Raw genomic sequence first — 17,547 nt, 5'->3', positions numbered from 1 at the left:
ATGTGTTCTAAGTACTTTAATTGATAGGGGTCTGACCACTGTGAAGACTGACTTCTCCCCTCTCTTGTCCTAACTGTAGTTTATAGCCTTGAGAACCAAAGTCCCAACACTTACACTGACTCCATGAAGTTCTACTAGAGATGTGACCCTTATGATACAGATTCTTGGATCAGGGATAAGTGAAGTGTGGGACATCCAGACAGCCCTTCGGATATCATCTCTGGGATGTGTTCCCTAAGATTCCCACTGCGAATCTTCAAGGGCTTCTGTCCGTACCAAGATAAGCCTCCATGAGATGGAAACCCAGCAGATGGGCTTGGAGAAAATACTGTTCAAAGTTAAACAATATTAGCAGGTGTAAGCTTTCGAGTGAATGAATCTTTGCAATTTTTACTTGCCAGCCTGCAGTTTCCTAAAGGATTTCTTTTCACAAACTGGTGATAGGACCAAAGAATTCCATCACGGCTGGCAGACAGAGTAAATTTGGCTCCAGCTCTGATTGTGGAGTCTGCTTGGAAAGCCATGACAGTCACCATGCCCTGCGTGGGCTTGCAGAGCTCCACCGCCCCCCTGCACCCCCTTGACCACTACACAATTTACATTCAAGGGCAGCATTTTTCAGTATAGAAAGCTGTAGGAAAACACTTGTTTAAGATGTGCATTGTAAAAAAAACAAAACAAAACAAGGCTGGATAAGTTGAATGAAAATACTTTCAATTCCAGCCCCTGGGTTCAGGTATGCCCACTGGCCCAGCACCACCTTTGTGGTGTAACGAGGGACCAAGGAAGTGAGAGTGATTCAAAGGTGGAGAGAACCGAAGGCCTTGAGAGGCATAGCTGCAAGACTTTGGCTCTTTTCTATCTTGAGGCAAGACTGAGGAATGACGGGGGTTCTGAACGCTTTGCCACAAACTATTCAGAGTTACCTGATAAGCAGATGCGTGCTTTTCCCAGCTCGAGAACACCATCAAATGTGAAGCAAATGCTGGGATGTAACTCAACAGCCATCACATTTCTGTCCTACTCAGAACTGACTAGAAGAGGTCTGGTCTACATGAGCCAACATGAAGCAGCCCAGGAACAAGTCTCTGGGCAAAAGCACAGGGCTATAGAGTCCCTATCATATCAGAGGCAACTCTGAATCTCCAGAGCACAGAGCCAGATACTGGAGACGCCAGAGAGTATCAGATAGAGATATGAAACCAAGCAAGTCCCATTTTACATGAGGGCGTGGGGTGCACATTGAAAAAGAGAAGGGAGAAGAAAGGGACTGAGCTGGGTCTCATTAGTAATAAAAGGTCAACTAGAAGACGTTTTGAGATCGGCTTAACTCAAAACTTTCTGGTGAAGGAGGAACATAATTAAAAGACTGCTGGATTAGCAGCAAAATTGACCAGAGAAGGATAATGATAAGGAGGGAGAAACGGAGAATCCCTCAGATATGGGGGGGGCGGGGAGTCATCAAAGGATATTTGAGGAGCAGCCTTATCAGAAAGGACAGGGATCCAAAGTCCAGTATTCTTTCCACATTGGACATCTGGCCACCTTACCTTGGGCAAAAGTTTCATGTCTGGGCACTGGCCCCCTATAAACATGATCTTTCTTCTATAGTTACAGTCCAGAAATACTAAACTTAAAGAAACAAAATGCCTACCTTTGATTCCTAGCTTAAACTTTAAAGGAGTTTTCCTTTGCTGACATGTTGCCAAATATCCTCCAATTTTTAATTTCAGAAGGATACGAGGTGAGGAGACAGCAGCTAATAAGAAGGGGCTGCACATATTAACTCCTAGGCTCTGAAGTCAACATTCCAGGTTCTTCCTAGTGTTGCAGCCTACCCAAAGAAGGTTAGGATCCTATACATTTTAGGGGGTCCAAAATCAATATACGCGTATGCTGTTAACATTGGATCTTTCCCAGAAAAGGAACTGGTTAGGAAAAAGTAAAAATCATCAAAAGTAATAGTCTAATAATACATTTTCCCCACTGAGGGCAATCTGTTCAATTATTGAGTATATAACACTTACGTGTTACTCACTTATCATCAACTCCAACTATCAGATCCAATACAAATCAACAATTACTCTAAAGGAGGTCTTACCACAACAGAAAGTGCATTACTTTCTCATTCCTTGGGTTTCAAAACTGAATAGATGTCCTGGCATCATGGAAATTTCTCTAATCGTGTAACCAGTCAATCAATTTAGTGGAATGCCTAACTAGCTCTCCTTGAAATCTGGAGAACATTGACTCATTGAAAGAAAACAAACAAATCACACACATACACACACACACACACACACACACATAATACTGATCTAAACACTATTTTATTGACCTATTAAAACCATCAAAAATAAAATTAAAAATAAAAATGTCACCCTCTCCTTTGTCATGTAATATGCAGAAGGAAATATTAATGGAACTATTAAAATGCAATCTCATAAATAACTCCTGACCACTGACCAAGGGTGAGTAATAATTTAGGACTGATGATAGAAAAACATGGTCATTTTATAAATTTTACTCTTAATTTGTGTCTAAGTTACACCACAAGTTTGGGAGGAGGCAAATTCAGAATAAGCTATTCTGCAATTATGTTGGTTGAGGGGTCAATAAAATTTAAAAGAATTTAAAACACTGTCAGTCTACATTTTTGCATACAACTACGAGGGCTGAAGAAATTAGACGTTGTCAAAAACTCTTGTCCGAAACATCACAGGGCTGCGACAAAATACTTTATTACTAATGGAGAGAGGCTCAGGAGCACTGAAGGCTGGCCAGTCCAGCGAGCTTCTGAGAGCCGTGCGGGGTATCTGGAGCTCAGACTGTCTGCGCCAAAATAAACACTCCCACGGAAAGTCACCATGTGGAAACCAACTGGTGTGGGGAGAGCAAGGTGCCTGAGAGAGAGCCGAGAAAGCCCGGAGGCAGGAGGCAGAGAGGATTTTTCACACACTAAACAGATGGAAGTTGCAATAAACACAAGGGGAGAACTAAAGGCACTTGCTTCCACCCAGAGACAGCAGTCAAAGAGCAAGGCAATTACAGGCAATTCATATGTATCACTACCCACAGCCTAATTTCAGCTTGTACTTTAACTGCAAAACATGCCAAAGTACATAGAAAGAGCTAGAAGCAATTCTATGACTCTCCCTCATCTCAGGCAGAAAAAGAGCACACTCCCCTTTAAGCAGTGAGGCTCTGGGCATTTCAAAATCTGCATTATGCCACTGGGTCTGGCTGTGACAAGTTACCCGCCACACCTGCTGAAGCCAATGCCCTGCTAAGAAAGTATACAAGGGCCTAGATGCAGATAACTTGAACCTCTCCCCATCACAGGAAAGCGGCACCCATCACATGTGAGCAGAGTGGTTCTCTGGGAGTTCCAGACCCCTCGGCTCTGAGGAGACCAGGAGATTCTGTGTTATCAAAGACATCCCCCCCGAGCTCTGCATCTGGAAGAGTCAAAGTGGCAGAAGAGAAGTATACTCTAAGAAATAACTGGGAATCAGGGTGGGCCAAACACTGTGTGGCTAGGCTGGCTGATTCGTTTAATGAATTGATTAAATCCGGTGATGTGGCCTCATCTGGAAGCAACCCGGGTTTGCCTGTTTCCCTTATAGAGATCACAGCTCTGACACACTTCCCAGGAGGTGCCTCTGTGCCAAAGAAACACTGCTCATCTTGGCATCTGGTGCCCTAGCACCAGGCTTTGGGAAAGTCCTAGAAACCCAGACTAGTTCTCTGCAAAGGCAGGAGGCTTTCTTTGGTTAGGCCATTGGCAGTTGGACGCACTCAAACGTTAGAGGTTATGGCCCAGATTAACTTTTTTAACAACTTTATTAAGGTGTAAGTTACATCCCATAAAAATGACTCACTGTAAGTATCCAATTCAATGATTTTTTGAAAACGGGGGGTTGTGCAATCGTCTCCAAACTCCAGTGTTAGAACATTTCCACCATCCCAAACAGCCTCCTGCCCACTTGCAGTGCCCAGTGCCCACCCCCAGCCCCAGGCTACCACGAATCTGCTTTCTGTCTTTCTGGGTTTACTTTTCCAAGACATGTCATATAAATGGAACCATAGGATACGTGACTGTTTGTGACTGGCTTCTTTCACTAAGCGTGATGTTTTGAAGTCCACACATATTGCAGCCTAGATCAGGCGCTCATTTTATTGCTGAATCGTGTTCCATTGTATGGCTTTACCACATTTTGTTTATCCACTCATCTGTTTCAGCTTATTAAATCTATAAATTCAACTAAGTGACAGGCTTATGGGCCTAATCTCCAAAATAAAATAAGAAACCATGCCATATTTCTAAAATACTCTAGAATTTCTAAAATCTCTGTAATGCGTCAACATTACAAAGGATACAACGCATTCCTGGGAATTGGTGTGCATGGGGGAAGGGAGTGGGGGAGTGGGAGGCGGCTGTGCTATTTTAAATAAGTAAATAACGTCCCTGAGTTTCAATTCTTCTATGTTTTTATATGCACACAACGGTTTAATACACATGAAGTATTTTATGCCGATGTCTAAGTCAAGCAAAGTCATCAATGCCTTTAGGAATCATTTACTTCCTGTGCAAAGAGCCCTGTATTGGGGTACGTGACGTGTACAGCCCTTGGCTTACAAAGGCATTTGTATTTCAAGACTAGGCTGATGAATGTGTTTGGGGTACTTGAAACAAACATTTTCTTCTTGGAAAGAATAGTGTTTATCTCCCACAGTTAGCCCCAAAAGTCTTGTTTCAGACACAGTCCCTCGCCCGTTCTCCACGTCATAACTTAGTGCTAGTGACGTGTTCTGCATCCTCATTCCTGAGGCCCTATACTGGTAACCACACATCCTAACTACTGTAGAGACATCCTGCCCTGCTGCATATCTTTACCACAACCACCCCCCTTTATCTTCTTGAGGACCTGTCTCTGTGAGGATTCACAGACCCCATGCAGATGTGAATTCTGACTGAGCCACCACTGACGTCCCACCATCTCCTCTCACATACTTCACCCACATACGCGGGCAGGGCACTCGGAGGACCTTTCTCCGACCCGTGAGTCACAGGGACAGTTATGCGCCTGTTAACTGCTGTTGCCCACACCACGCCTCTCCAGCTTCCTGATTCTGGCCAGGAATCCATCCACCACCGCTGACATCTCTCCAGCTCAGTAGGCGGGCCTGTCCCCTGGGGACCTGTCCGTTGCCATTCAAGGTGGAGGCCTCTCCAGACTCCCTGCCCAGTTAGGCAAGCAGCTGGATTAAACCGTGGGCTTCTGGTAGTTATTCTACCCCGCTTTCTAGAACTCTCTTAAAGCCAAGCCCACAGCTAGAGCACACGGGGATTTACATGACAGATGTCTAAAAGCAAATCCTCACTTAGTTCATCCTTGTGTGTCAACTGGCATGAACAATGGCTGAATTAGATTATCTGCTGAAGAAAGGAAGTGGGACATCCAAGCAACTTTTTTTGCGGTATGCTACCAGCCACAATGTTCTCAGCTTTACAATTGATAATGTTTTACGGCAGACCTAAATCTCCGTTCTGTACATAATCACAGAAGCCAGTTGTGATTCCAAAATCCATCGGTTGCAGGCTATCCAACCATAAATGGCCCTGGCCTCCAATGTGTTCTCTTTTCATGGCGTCCTTGAGAAGTCCTGGCAGCAGGCAGCCACTTCCCTCAGTGGCTGGCGGAGGACAGCTTGGGAAGCCCTCACTGAGATGTGTCACCTCTCCAGTTTTTCTTACAGAAAGGTCAGTTCTTTGTGTGGAACTTTATCTGGACTCAGTTTGTAAGAACGCACCTCTTCTGAGAAGTTTTAGCCAAGCACTAGCCTTTTTATAATTTTACAGGAAACTTAGCAGAATTTTTCTTTACTTTTTTTTTTTGGGGGGGGACTCCTTTTCTTTACATAGGCACATCATATATCGTTGTCAAATGTTGGGTGAATCTGAACTGACTGAAAAGAGGTTCTATTTCCTGTGAACAATTTGTCCTTGCTCAATAATGATTGTCACTTGCCTAGAACTTCTTTAATTTCACATCTCAGCAATCCAGTGTTGTTTGCCCAGTAGGGTTGGTTTCTGATAGCATCACTCTCCTGCTTACTTATCATACATATCTGTAATTGAATTACCCATTGCAGTAATGTGATCTACTCTCAAATGTACACAGAAATGCAACATAAAATAAAATTGTTCCAATGTATACTTTCTCATCATTCTACATGAACTCGAGTTAGCCAATTCCACAGAGATACAGTGACAGATAATGAAGGAAATATGGAAAGATATGATTAGTGAGTTCATGGCCTTCCAGAAGTAAAAGAAATTCATCCCCTAAAAAAATTTAGTCTCTTAAAATTAGCGTTTTTCACTATTAAGCAGGACACCAATTCTAGTATATGTGGGGGAAGGCGGGCGGGGTAAGAATAAAGAATAGAATGCTTTTATTTTTTCCAAGTTTAACAGTACTGCCAATATATTTTAAAACTTAGGAAAGGAAAACATAGTGCGTACATCTTTGTTCCTGTCAAACAACCATTAATCTTGAACAAAAAAAAAAAAGAAGGGGAAAATTCTTGTTTTCTTGAACCCACTGCTGTGTTAATCCCATTTTGAATGTCATGCCCCAGGTGAAATACAACTTGTCTTTGAAGTGGCCTGGCTTCAAAATACTCTATGAAACTCAGAGCCAGGTTTCCTTGGGTCTAGAACCTTTAGATGGCAGAAAGTAATTATGTCAATACTAGTACATTACAATAAATCATTTCTTATACACTACCTTCTCTGGGATCAAGTTTTCATTGGCTTTGTTCTGTTTGGCTTAAATTCTGAATCAGAACAAGTTTAGGGTAGGCTCACTGGAAGTGAAAAGTTTTGCTAAGTATGTTCTAACTTACTTTCATTTTTTTTCTCCTTCACATGCTATTAGAAATTGATTTCATGTATCAGATAACCAGGACCTGATAAATACAACCAAGAAATAAGTGATGTATTGATCAAGTATATGAAAAGCTGCTTCTTCAAACTGTTTCCCAGTGAGCTCCTCCTCACCTGTTGCATTTACCTTTATGATGCTACCAACAAATCAGGAATAAGAGACAGCAGATGACCTCCTGCCGATCATTTCTACAGATCATTTCTACAAGGCAGCATGCACAGTGAGAAAAACCAGTAATTTTCAACAAAACGTCTGCGTCTCAATTTTAAAAGTTTGCTGGGAACATATGGGAAAATTTCTGTGTTGTCAACATCGGTATATGAAAACAGCATAAACAACTTAAAGTATTTATGGATACTCACCTTCGGACTCAAGAAAATGGTTCACTATCTCTGTCTAAATTTGCAAATCGATGTAGGTGGGCAGAAATGTACAAGGTCCCACATCACACACTTTGCATTCTGATGTAGTGCAATTTGTCAGACACCGTAATGTACATCTAAAAATTATTTAACACTAAAAATGTGTCATCTCGGTGTTAAAATTATACCCTAAGTATTTTGTCTGAGTAACTATAGCAACAATTTCAGAAGCATTTTTAAATACAAATTTAGTATAATTTTAGAATCAAGAATTATGGAGGAGTGACTGCAGGATGTGGAACTACTTTTCTCAAACGCTTGTATACAAACTACCTCAAAAATGGATTCCTTGACTGGGACATATTATAAACTACTTGACTTGTTCAATCCTGCAAACTATATGATTTGTAATCCAAACCTCTTAGGGATTAGTTTCTAATCTTAGTTAACTCTAGAGTTCCTGATTACTTGTTTATGTGACAGAATGCCTATATCCCTTTGGCTGGACATTTAGGTGTAGCAGAAGCAAAGCCTCAATTTCAATGATTTTATAACCAAAAAAAAAAAAGAAAGAAAGACATATGGAATCATTAAAAATAATCACCAAGTTAATAAAAACTATGTAATGGTCCAGTTAAGCAGCTCTCTCTAACATCACGGGCATTTCTGAGCAATTTCATACAGTACAGAGAAAAGGTGGTTGGTTTTAACATCTGTCCCTGATCAAGAGTCTAAAGTGACTCTATGCAACATTTCTTGTTGCAAAGCTATGGATGGGGTTTCAGAGGGGTCCGTGAACCCTCTAAAGCTCATGCCAAAGTTTCCCTCTGTGCGCATGTATTCATTAGGGTCCCACAGCCACTGCACTGTATGTGTCTATGTTTTGATCTATCCAGACACAGTGAAGAAGTAATTCTAAAAGGAAATGGCAGTGAAGAACACAGGCTTATTATTACCAAATTCTGAACATCTCAAAAACTTTTTTTGGACGGAGACAAGCTTTACCACCCAGGAGACTAAAGTCTTTGCTCTCAGCAGGGATCTCACAGCTGTTTGCCATTAAAACCATCAAATATGTTAGTACAATTCGTAAAAGGCACAAAATAATTATCATCGTCCATCTTCTCCCCGTTAAGAAAAGTGTGTACAGGCTAAAAGCCTGTAAAAGCAGGTACTAGTTCATTGTCCCTTGGTTCCTTGAGTATGCAAATGATGTGTGACTGTGCAGCACCCTGGAGGATCGGTTATTTCCTTGCAAAGTTTCTACACGAAAGGAACGTAAGGATATCTGTGTTTCAAGTGGCCCAAACAGTTACATTTCAAACTGCTTTTTCATTAAAACATGGATAAAAATCTTTGGGGTAAAAAGATTCATGTTTCCTTTGGTGTAAACACAGGCATAGACAAGAGAAGTTATTTTATAAGTGATACACAACTTAAGGTGTTCTCTGCTTGAACTGAAATTGTGAACGGTTCACTCAAGATAGTACATGATAAACTTTGCCCTCTCTTCAATAATGAAACTGGCATTAATTAGTAATTAATTTAGCCATCCTAATTAGGTATTAAAAATCTTCCCTAGTAAACTCTGTTCTTGTCTTTCTGTGTCTGCTTAGAAAAAAAAGACTAACTATAATTAATAACACATCTGCTGCTCCCAAACTTGGCCATGAGGACAGAGCTCTTCTGGAGAACCTAACGGTGACATACGATTGTTTTCCTTAATAACAAGCTGCAACAATCATCTGTAACTCTCAGTGTTTGAACTAATGTGCCCTGGAGGAGCAGAATTTTGTCAGTATTGAACATAACGCGCATTGCCTTCACTCAACTTCCACTTCTTTCTGAGCGAAGGCAATCGTCACAGGGAGGAAGACAGAGGCACAGACAGGAAGAGTTTGCGGGGACATGTCTGTCCTTGCAAGGAACCTTTCTATGTAGAGGGCTGTGTGTGGCAACCACCTTCCCTGTTCCTTCTTCCAGCAATGCTGACAGCCCCTCCTAGTCACAGACAGCTGCCCCCGTCCTCCACCCTGTGAAATTATGGCGCGATCTGCCTGGTCCTGCTATTTGCTGGATGGGACTCGCACCCGCTCCCCCAGGACTGAGTCGCGGCTCTTCGCACCGTCTGTCCCTCTTCCAGCGCTCGCTCTCAGCGCCCCCTGCCGGGGATCCCCGGGACGCCGCGGGCGCAGGAAAGTTAAATCCCAACTCGGAGCAGCCGCGTCCAGGTGCAGAACCAGCAGAGGCGAGGAGGCGAAAGCGCTTCCCGCCCAAGCCCGGGGAATCGGCTCTGACCGCGCTGGGCCCGGCACCCGGCGCCGCGGGCAGCGACCGAACCACATCATTCCTCCTCGGTGGCTCGCCCGCACATCTTAGGAGAACCAGTTCCCTCCGGGGCCCGGATCTGTCTCCGGCCCGGAAACCCTGAACCGGGGGATACGAAATCCGTGGAGCGGCGGAGGGATGCCCGCGGAAAGGGACTAGCCAGCCGGCAGCCCACTGAGTCGGCCGTTCCCCAGGCCTCTGCATCCCAGGCAGCGACCTTCGGGGCGGCCCCCGACCTCAGGGTTCCTCATTAACCAAAGCGCCTGACGGAGTTGAGCCCAAGTCCCACTGCCCCCGGTTTCTCACGCGCGCCCCAAAACCTTTGCAACTCCAATAGGAAAACCTGTCGCGGCTGCGGGGCTGCGGAGCAGCGGCTATGCGACCGCGAAGTCCCAGCTATCCGGACCTGCCCCTTGCTCCCAACGATGAGCCTGCACGCGCGCCGGGTGCCGGCACAGACCTCCACCGAGCACCTTTGCGAGGTGGCGGGTAGGGTTCCCGCCTCGCCCCCGCCCGGTCGCCCATCCGGTCGCTTTGGCCCCTTACCTCTGCACGCTCAGACCTCGGCAAAGGCCGGGACACAAACTTCCAACCCGCGCGCTAGCCCAGCTTGGAGCCCCCGCAGTGGTGGCAGTCCCGATCCTGTACACGCCACCACCCGCCGTCCCCCGCCCAGGCCTGCACATCCACCCTGCCCAGGACGGACAGGACCCACCCGCCCCCCACTGCCGCCCCCAGGTCCCCGCCAGCAACGCGGCACTGTGGGGGCTGCGGCCTCGGTGGGGCAGGGGTGGCTCACCAGGTGCGATGCACTCTCCTTGTGCCAGTCACCCAGCGCCTGTGGCCCCGGAGCGGTCTGAGGGTTCTCTCCAGCGCCCGCAAGGGAAGTCGAGGCAGCAATCGCCCCCCACTTGCTGCACACCGGGCTGGGGTGGCCGTCCTCCGGCGTGCGGCCAGGCCTGGCCGGGGGGAGGCAGGTTCGCTCCCAGAGGGGACGATGGGCGAGGAGGCAAAGTTGGGTGCCCGAGCCAGCTCCGCAGGGGAGCCCCCGGGATGAGCTACAAGGATCCGCGGAAAGGGGACGGAGACTGGGGGCGGCCCCGGAAAGGGGCAGCGACCGGCGGAGGACTGCGGAGCCCACCCGCCAAGGAAGGGCAGCGCGCGGGAGCCGGTGCAGTGAGAACAGCTGCCGCCGGCGCCGCCTTCCCGGCGAGTAGAGCCGCGCTGGGTGCGCGAGCTGGGAGCGCGGGGCTGCCTCGCCCCGCCCCCGCCCCGCCCCCGCCCCGCCCCCGCCGCCGCGTCTCCTCCTCCCCCTCCCAGGCCGGGTGAAACCCGAGCGCTCCACCCCGCGCTTGACCTCCGCGGGCCCCTCCCCCGACACCGCCCCTTCCCGGGACGGGACCCCCTCTGCATTCAGGGCGACCCCCTGTCCCCCAGGAACCCCACTCCGCCCTCCCTGGCGCTAGAGCTCCTGACCCTGGACTTTCCAGGGCTCCCATATCCCCCGCCCCTCGCACAGACCTTCGGTGGCTCCCCGCCCCTGTCCCGCCGCTCAGACGTGGCTGCTTGGGGAGTTGGGGGGGACGAGGTATAAAGCGCCGGAGGCGGTGCGGGTGGAGACCTAGACGTGGCGCGTCCACTCTGCCGGCCTGGGCTCCAGGTACGTGCGGGTCCCCGGGCCGAATACGGCGTGTGGTGGGGTTGGGCAGGGGCCTCCGAGTCCTCCCCCGGACTCCCGAGTTTGTGATTTTTTTTTTTTCTTTTTGTGTGACATCCTATTACGGGCTGAGATGGAAACTCCTTCAGGACTCAGTTGCCGCGGGTGGGGTGTCCTCCTTGTTTGGGTCGACTTCAGCGGAGTTCAAGCAGAGAAATGAACAAGGCAGCCGAACCAGGGAGGTGGGTCAGGGGATCCCCGAGTAGTCATGCTGAGCGCTCAGAGATGAGTTCCCAGTTCCTGGGTGAACAAAGTCAACTTGTCCAATTCTGGGCCAAATGTTACTTGTTGCACGTTTGCAGAATCTTCCGGCTTTACCGAGCAAGTACTCTGGTGAAGATTCATACTTGGAAAGCAAAGTACCTTTCAAGACTCCTAGAATTTGATGCTTCAGCAAAATGTCAGTTCAGAGCTCCGAAGGGTGGCGAGTCACCGTTTCCTTCTGGATGAGGGTAGGGACAGTCTCTCTGGGCCCTTTTTTTCTCCATCTTGGCTTCAGAGGGTGGCTTTGAAGTTCCCCTTGCATAAGGAAACGCAGGAACGCCTCACCACTGCCCTCTCTTAGCTAGTGACATAGGACGCTGCTATGGCTCACAGTCACTCAAGGCTCCAGAGCCAGTGTCTGGTTGTTGGGATACCCCGTGCTGGAATGGCCCAGTGTGCCCAAAACTGTGCCATGGAGCTTATCTGTGAAACAAAGAACCCATCACTGGCTGGAAAGTGTCATAGCCTGCAGATCCAGGAGGACAATAGAAATACAAATTGACATTGATCTGTCTTTGTAGAATTTTGTTTTTTAATAAGAGAATTAAATGAAAGCCATTCTGAAGGTTTCCATAGAAGCCAAACCCAGCCCCAAGTTTCCAATGTCTCTCTCACACTGGGGATGAGCTGCCTGGGGACTAGAGGCCTCACTGGGATTTCCTTTAAGACATCTGGGAGGAAATGTTAGTGGCTGAGTGCCTTTTTGGAGGAGCATTCTTCCAAGGGGAGGAGCAAAGGGGGGCGGGGGGCTCTGCAGCTGCCTGGCTCCCGAGACCTTACTGAACATCTTAACGCTTCTCTGTTCTGTGCTTGGCACCAGGGGCACTAGCTCTATTCCTAACTTTCCGATTCTCTTGCCTACGTGGCACACAGGCCTGGGAGTGCCCTGGTAGGAGGAGGCCGACCAAGGTCTAGCCTCTCCTCCTATGAGGGGAGGGGAGGCAAGGCTCTACCTTACACTTGACCTTGCAGTTCTTGGGTGGGTAGGTGGACCTTTGGAGCCTCCGGCCACCAGAGCAAAGGGAGACAGAAATTAGGATCCAGACGTGTTCAGTTAATCTTTGTCCTTACCTTTCAACATTACAGTTAAAGGCATGTACACTTAAAAAAAAAATCTTGGCATATAGAGAGGTAAGCAGGAAGGCTGATAAAATAACGATTCACTGGATAAATTACGTTAACTCTATGTGTACGTGGGGGAGGGAGGTCAATTTTACAGGCAGTTTACAGGCTACACCCAAGCATTGTTAAAATACGTATATTTAAGATAATGAATTATAAACAAATTAATAATGAGGAGTGACAAGAAATGGATCAATCATTTAGAGTGAATCCTTAAAGTGAAATGACCCAAAACTGAGGTTGTGATTCCGCCTTGTGACCTAGGGAAAGTTCCTTAACTTTTCTGAGCTGGAGTCTCTTCAGCTGGAGCTTAAACAAACCCAGGTGAGTCCTTTGTAAGAATTGAAAGAGAAAGAAGGCAGGCGATAGAAGTAAACACTCACCCAGGGCCCAGCACAGAAGGAGGCTCTCTACGATAAGATTATTTTAAAGAAACCACAGGTGTTTCCTTTTTCCAAATGAAATTTCTGGGTCAGTTTTTACTCATGGAAGAACTTCCTACCGTGTTTTCCCGAAAATAAGACCTAGCCGGACAATCAGCTCTAATGCGTCTTTTGGAGCAAAAATTCATATAAGACCTGATATTATATTATATTAATTATATTATATTATACTACATTATATTATTTATATATAAGACCCTGGTTTATATTATAGTAAAATAAGACCCAGTATTATAATTATATTATATTATTTTATTTTATTTTATTTTATTTTATATTAAAGACCTGCTCTTATAGTAAAATAAGATTGGGTTGTATACTAATTTTTGCTCCAAAAGACTCATTAGAGCTGATTGTCCAGCTAGGTCTTATTTTCGGGGAAACACGGTACATTAAGCTGCTTCTCTTCACATTGTAGAACTAGACGTGCTAATTTCAAAACAAAACTGTTTAGTTTTCTTTTAAAACCGACAGCTCTCCCTACAGTGTTTTAGGTTAGCTATGCTCCTAATGTAAATGAATGAGGAAACCAAGCATTGGTGAAAGTGATGAATTCTGGGGCGCTGATTCATGTGACTTGAAAAACGCCATCCATTTCCTGATTCACCTCAATTTCTATGGGGCAATATGAAGGTTCTCTTATGTCTCTGAAATATTGAATCCATTTTGTGTTGTCTTTATTTCCCTCCCTCGTGCTTGAATACCAGCCATGTCTGCTAAACTGCCACCTCAGAGGGAGCAGCAGGGAGGGATCCGAAGAGAATGTCACCTGGAGGAGATGAAGATGCTGCTGGATCAGGAGTGACGTTGAAGGGAAACCTTGATATCTGTGACCTTTACGATGTGTGAGATTGCACTCACGTCAGGGAAAACCTCAGTCCAGAAATCATGGCGTCTGGAAGCGTACATCTTAGCTGGATTTCCTACAAATGAGCCAGGGGCCACATTACAGTCCTCATCCTCAAGTGTTCCTCTTTTACTCCTTGTTCTTCTTTTAGATTGTGGCATTTAAGAATTGAAAGAACTGCTAGGTCTTCGGATCAGCCCCATTAGTTTTTTTTTCTTAAAATGGCTAAACATTGGTAAAGCGATAGGCAGTTTCATGCCTCACGAAGATTGCCTAGTGCTGCTTTTTGTCCATATGCTTTAAATATTTGAAAGACCCATGATATGGCTACAGGTAACGCTGTGATGCTCCCCAAAGTTTGGACAGAAGCAGAATCACCAAGTGGGGAGACTTCAGGGAGCCATCAGCCCCTCATCAAGACCTGAGCTTCACCAGAAACTCTTTAGGGTCCTTTTACCCTTAGAAATGCTCATTCCCATGGCAGAGGTAAGCAGACCAGTTTTACTCAGAAAGAACAGCCCAGAAACTAAGACAGAATAGAAAGCAAGTAGTTATGGCACATCTGAAAAGAAGCATCAATGGGGACGGGACAAAGTACAGCATCCTAGACCTTAAACAGAAGGATCAGGTTAGCCACAAGGGCACCTGCTCGCCTGCTCTCTGCCAGCCTATACACTGGGTACTCCTTCACGTTCCCGCCTCTGAAGTCTGAGCTCCACCCACGTCCGTCCTGCACCTGCTTCGTGCCTCCCTCATCTGGCATAGGAACGTGTTTTGCCACTGCCAGTTGTTCCATGGAGGTTGATACAGAGCGACCTTGCCCCCACCCAACCCAGGTGAGCTCTGCTCACCTCTGAGCGCTCTTGAACTCATTCCACAGGTGAAAACCACCTTTGCCCACTCAGGGCTACATTGAAGGGAGCAACCTGTTTAAAGTCCATTCACAAGGAGCCTCAGCAAGAACTCAGAGAGCCAACAAACAAAGCATACGTTTCACAAGTGTCATTTCTTTTTTCCTTAGAAAAGCTTAGTGATTCACTCACTTTCGGTAAGGGCTATTAATAAAAGACATTGTATTTTACTTCATCTAGGTATCCAGAAGACCCAAGTAGTCTAGAAATCTGGAAGTATTTTGACTTGTCTTTATGGTTAAATTTCTAGGTACAATTTTCTAGCAACCCATTTCCTTAAAATTAAATTGTTGTGCTCAAAACACCTAGAGTTGCTTTTTTATAGGTATGGGGAGAGGAAAAAAGGCTAAGTTTAAAAGATTTTTGGAATACCTAGAGGAAGTGCAGATGGTTTGTGGCATGGAGATAAAGCATCCATATGGTTTCCTGGAATGTTATTTTCTGACATGGAGACTTGTATATGTCTTGAGTCTCTCTAAGAGAAGAATGGCTGTACTTTTAAAAAAGATATGCTTGACACTCATTAATCAATTTCCTCCATATTCCTGTGTCTTTGGAAATATAGATTTGGGGGGAAATAAGTACATTTGGAAAACAATTTTCAAAAATTATGTTCATCCTACGTAGATTTAGAAATACAAATTACTCTGCCTTGGTTTATTCCATCATTTACCAGGGAGATTAATTCATAATGACCTTGCGTTCAATAAAGAGAATATCTACTAAGTGAAATTGACCAGTAGGCAAAGTTTCTACTGAAGCAAGTAAGTGGGAAGATGAGCTGTCAGGGATCCTGTCACCCTTCTGTCAACTCTCATTTCAGACCTTCCTTTCCATTCCCATTGTTGGCGCCTTAATTCAGAGTGTCAACTTCTCTCACCCAAAATACCAGCACCTCTCACTGGTCAACCAGTCTCCCTGCGCCCTCAGTCTATAGCACTATCCCACAGTGATTGTCCCCAAACAACACCCCCATTCATCCTTAAAAACACAGACCTTATTTTATTTGAATTGCAATCTGCCTGGCTTAAAAAAAAAAAAGGCAACTTTCTTGCTGTGAGACCATAGGACTTAGTTGTGACCAATAAGATGTAAGTTGGTGGGATTCCAAGAAAGGCTTCATAAAATGGGGCAAAAACTAACTGGGTATCGTCTTTCTTGGCCTTCCCTCCCACTTCCGGATTCCTGCCTGGAACTTGACTGTGACAGTTGAAATTCCAGCCACCATCCTGGACTGTAAGGTAACCTGGAGGATATAAGCCATGAGCCAAGGACAGGAGAGCTGAGAAAAGGAACCTGAATTCCTGGTGACTCTATGGAACCCCCATCTCAGCCATGGATTGCAATCCCCAGACTTCATAACAGGAGAAAGAAATAACTTTCCCTTTGGTTTTGTCCATCATGGTTTCTGTTCTGGGCTTAGAAAGAGAATGTGATTCCTAAAGGACAAAAGGTATAGGCTTTTCCAGATCTCGCAGCCCTGCTTCTGCATCTCTTGACATTACCACCCATGCAGTCCTCCCTCCCACTCTGCTTTCTGCCTTCAAGCAAGTTTGTTGCACAGGCACTGGGCTGCACTTTAAGAAGAGACTGAGAACAATGCAAAGCCGCCTCTGCCCTTTTGGAATTACAGTCTCTTGGGGAAGGTAGGTATCAAGGACTGATCCCACAAGTATGTCATCATGAGCCCTAATAAATGCTATGAAAGACACATTTAAGGTGTCTGATTTAGTCTGGGGAGTCAAGACAGATAACATTAGAGGTGGCATTTGAGCTGACATTTGAGGGATGAATTGTAATTAATAAGAAAATGGGGAAAGGGAGTGAGATTCCACGGAAGAGTGAAAATATCGTTAGAATTTAACTCCAACATTGTTGAAGTAACAAAGATGGTAATGTAATTGCAGAAAAAAAAAAGCAATAGATACAATCTTCTAAAACAGTAGAGAAGAAAATAATGATAACTCAATCAGTCCAGTAGAGGGCTGGAAAGAAAAAGAAGACAGATGGAAAGAAAAAAATTGTACAAAGAGAAGAAGTAGAATTGCAGTAAACATATAAAATCCAGTTATATCCTAAAGCACAATAACAGAATGAGAAAAAATATACCAGGCAAGTATCAGTCAAAATAGTTTACAAATATGCATATCAGAAATATAAATTTTGAAGGTAAAATCTTTTTCAGTAAAAATATTCACTATCTAAAAAAGATTCAGTTCTTTATGAAATACAAATGTGTATGCAACTAACAAAATGGTTTTAAAATATAAAAAGTAAAAATCTGCAAAATTACAAGGAAAATTCACAAATCCACAATGATTGGTGGAGCACATTTCTCTCACTAATTAATTCCACAGGAAAAAAAATAGTATGAATTTAGATATCCTGAGAAAAACAATTAGCAAGATTATTTTAATGGACTTATCAAGTGCTCATACAAGATTTACAAAAATTAAGCACGTCTGGAGCCACAAAGTAGCCCCGATGAATTGTGAATAATCAGTGTCATACATTTAGTTTTCAGGTTAATCATTTAAAATACTTCATATTTGTCCATTGTAAGCTATATTTCTAATAACACGTGGGACACAGAAGACAAT

The 17,547-nt window shown here is 45.1% G+C and overlaps 1 protein-coding gene across 3 annotated transcripts in view; it reads right to left on the bottom strand.

Annotated features, from left to right (window-relative positions):
- SEMA5A (semaphorin 5A) overlaps nt 1–10,864 on the bottom strand; it is a 427,518-nt gene extending 416,654 nt beyond the window's left edge. For 2 of the 3 annotated variants that reach the window (XM_081053769.1, XM_081053771.1), the window contains exon 1: nt 10,443–10,864. The gene's annotated coding sequence lies outside the window, so the exon portion shown is untranslated. Of the gene's footprint in view, nt 1–10,189; nt 10,208–10,442 lie in introns of those variants that run through there. The other variant, XM_081053770.1, reaches the window with a different exon arrangement.
- Between the last annotated feature and the right edge of the window lie 6,683 nt (nt 10,865–17,547).

The sequence above is a fragment of the Rhinolophus hipposideros genome, assembly GCF_964194185.1.
Source record: "Rhinolophus hipposideros genome assembly, chromosome: 7".
In the NCBI taxonomy this organism is placed as follows: Eukaryota; Metazoa; Chordata; class Mammalia; order Chiroptera; family Rhinolophidae; genus Rhinolophus; species Rhinolophus hipposideros.
This window is presented reverse-complemented; position numbering and strand designations above follow the sequence as displayed.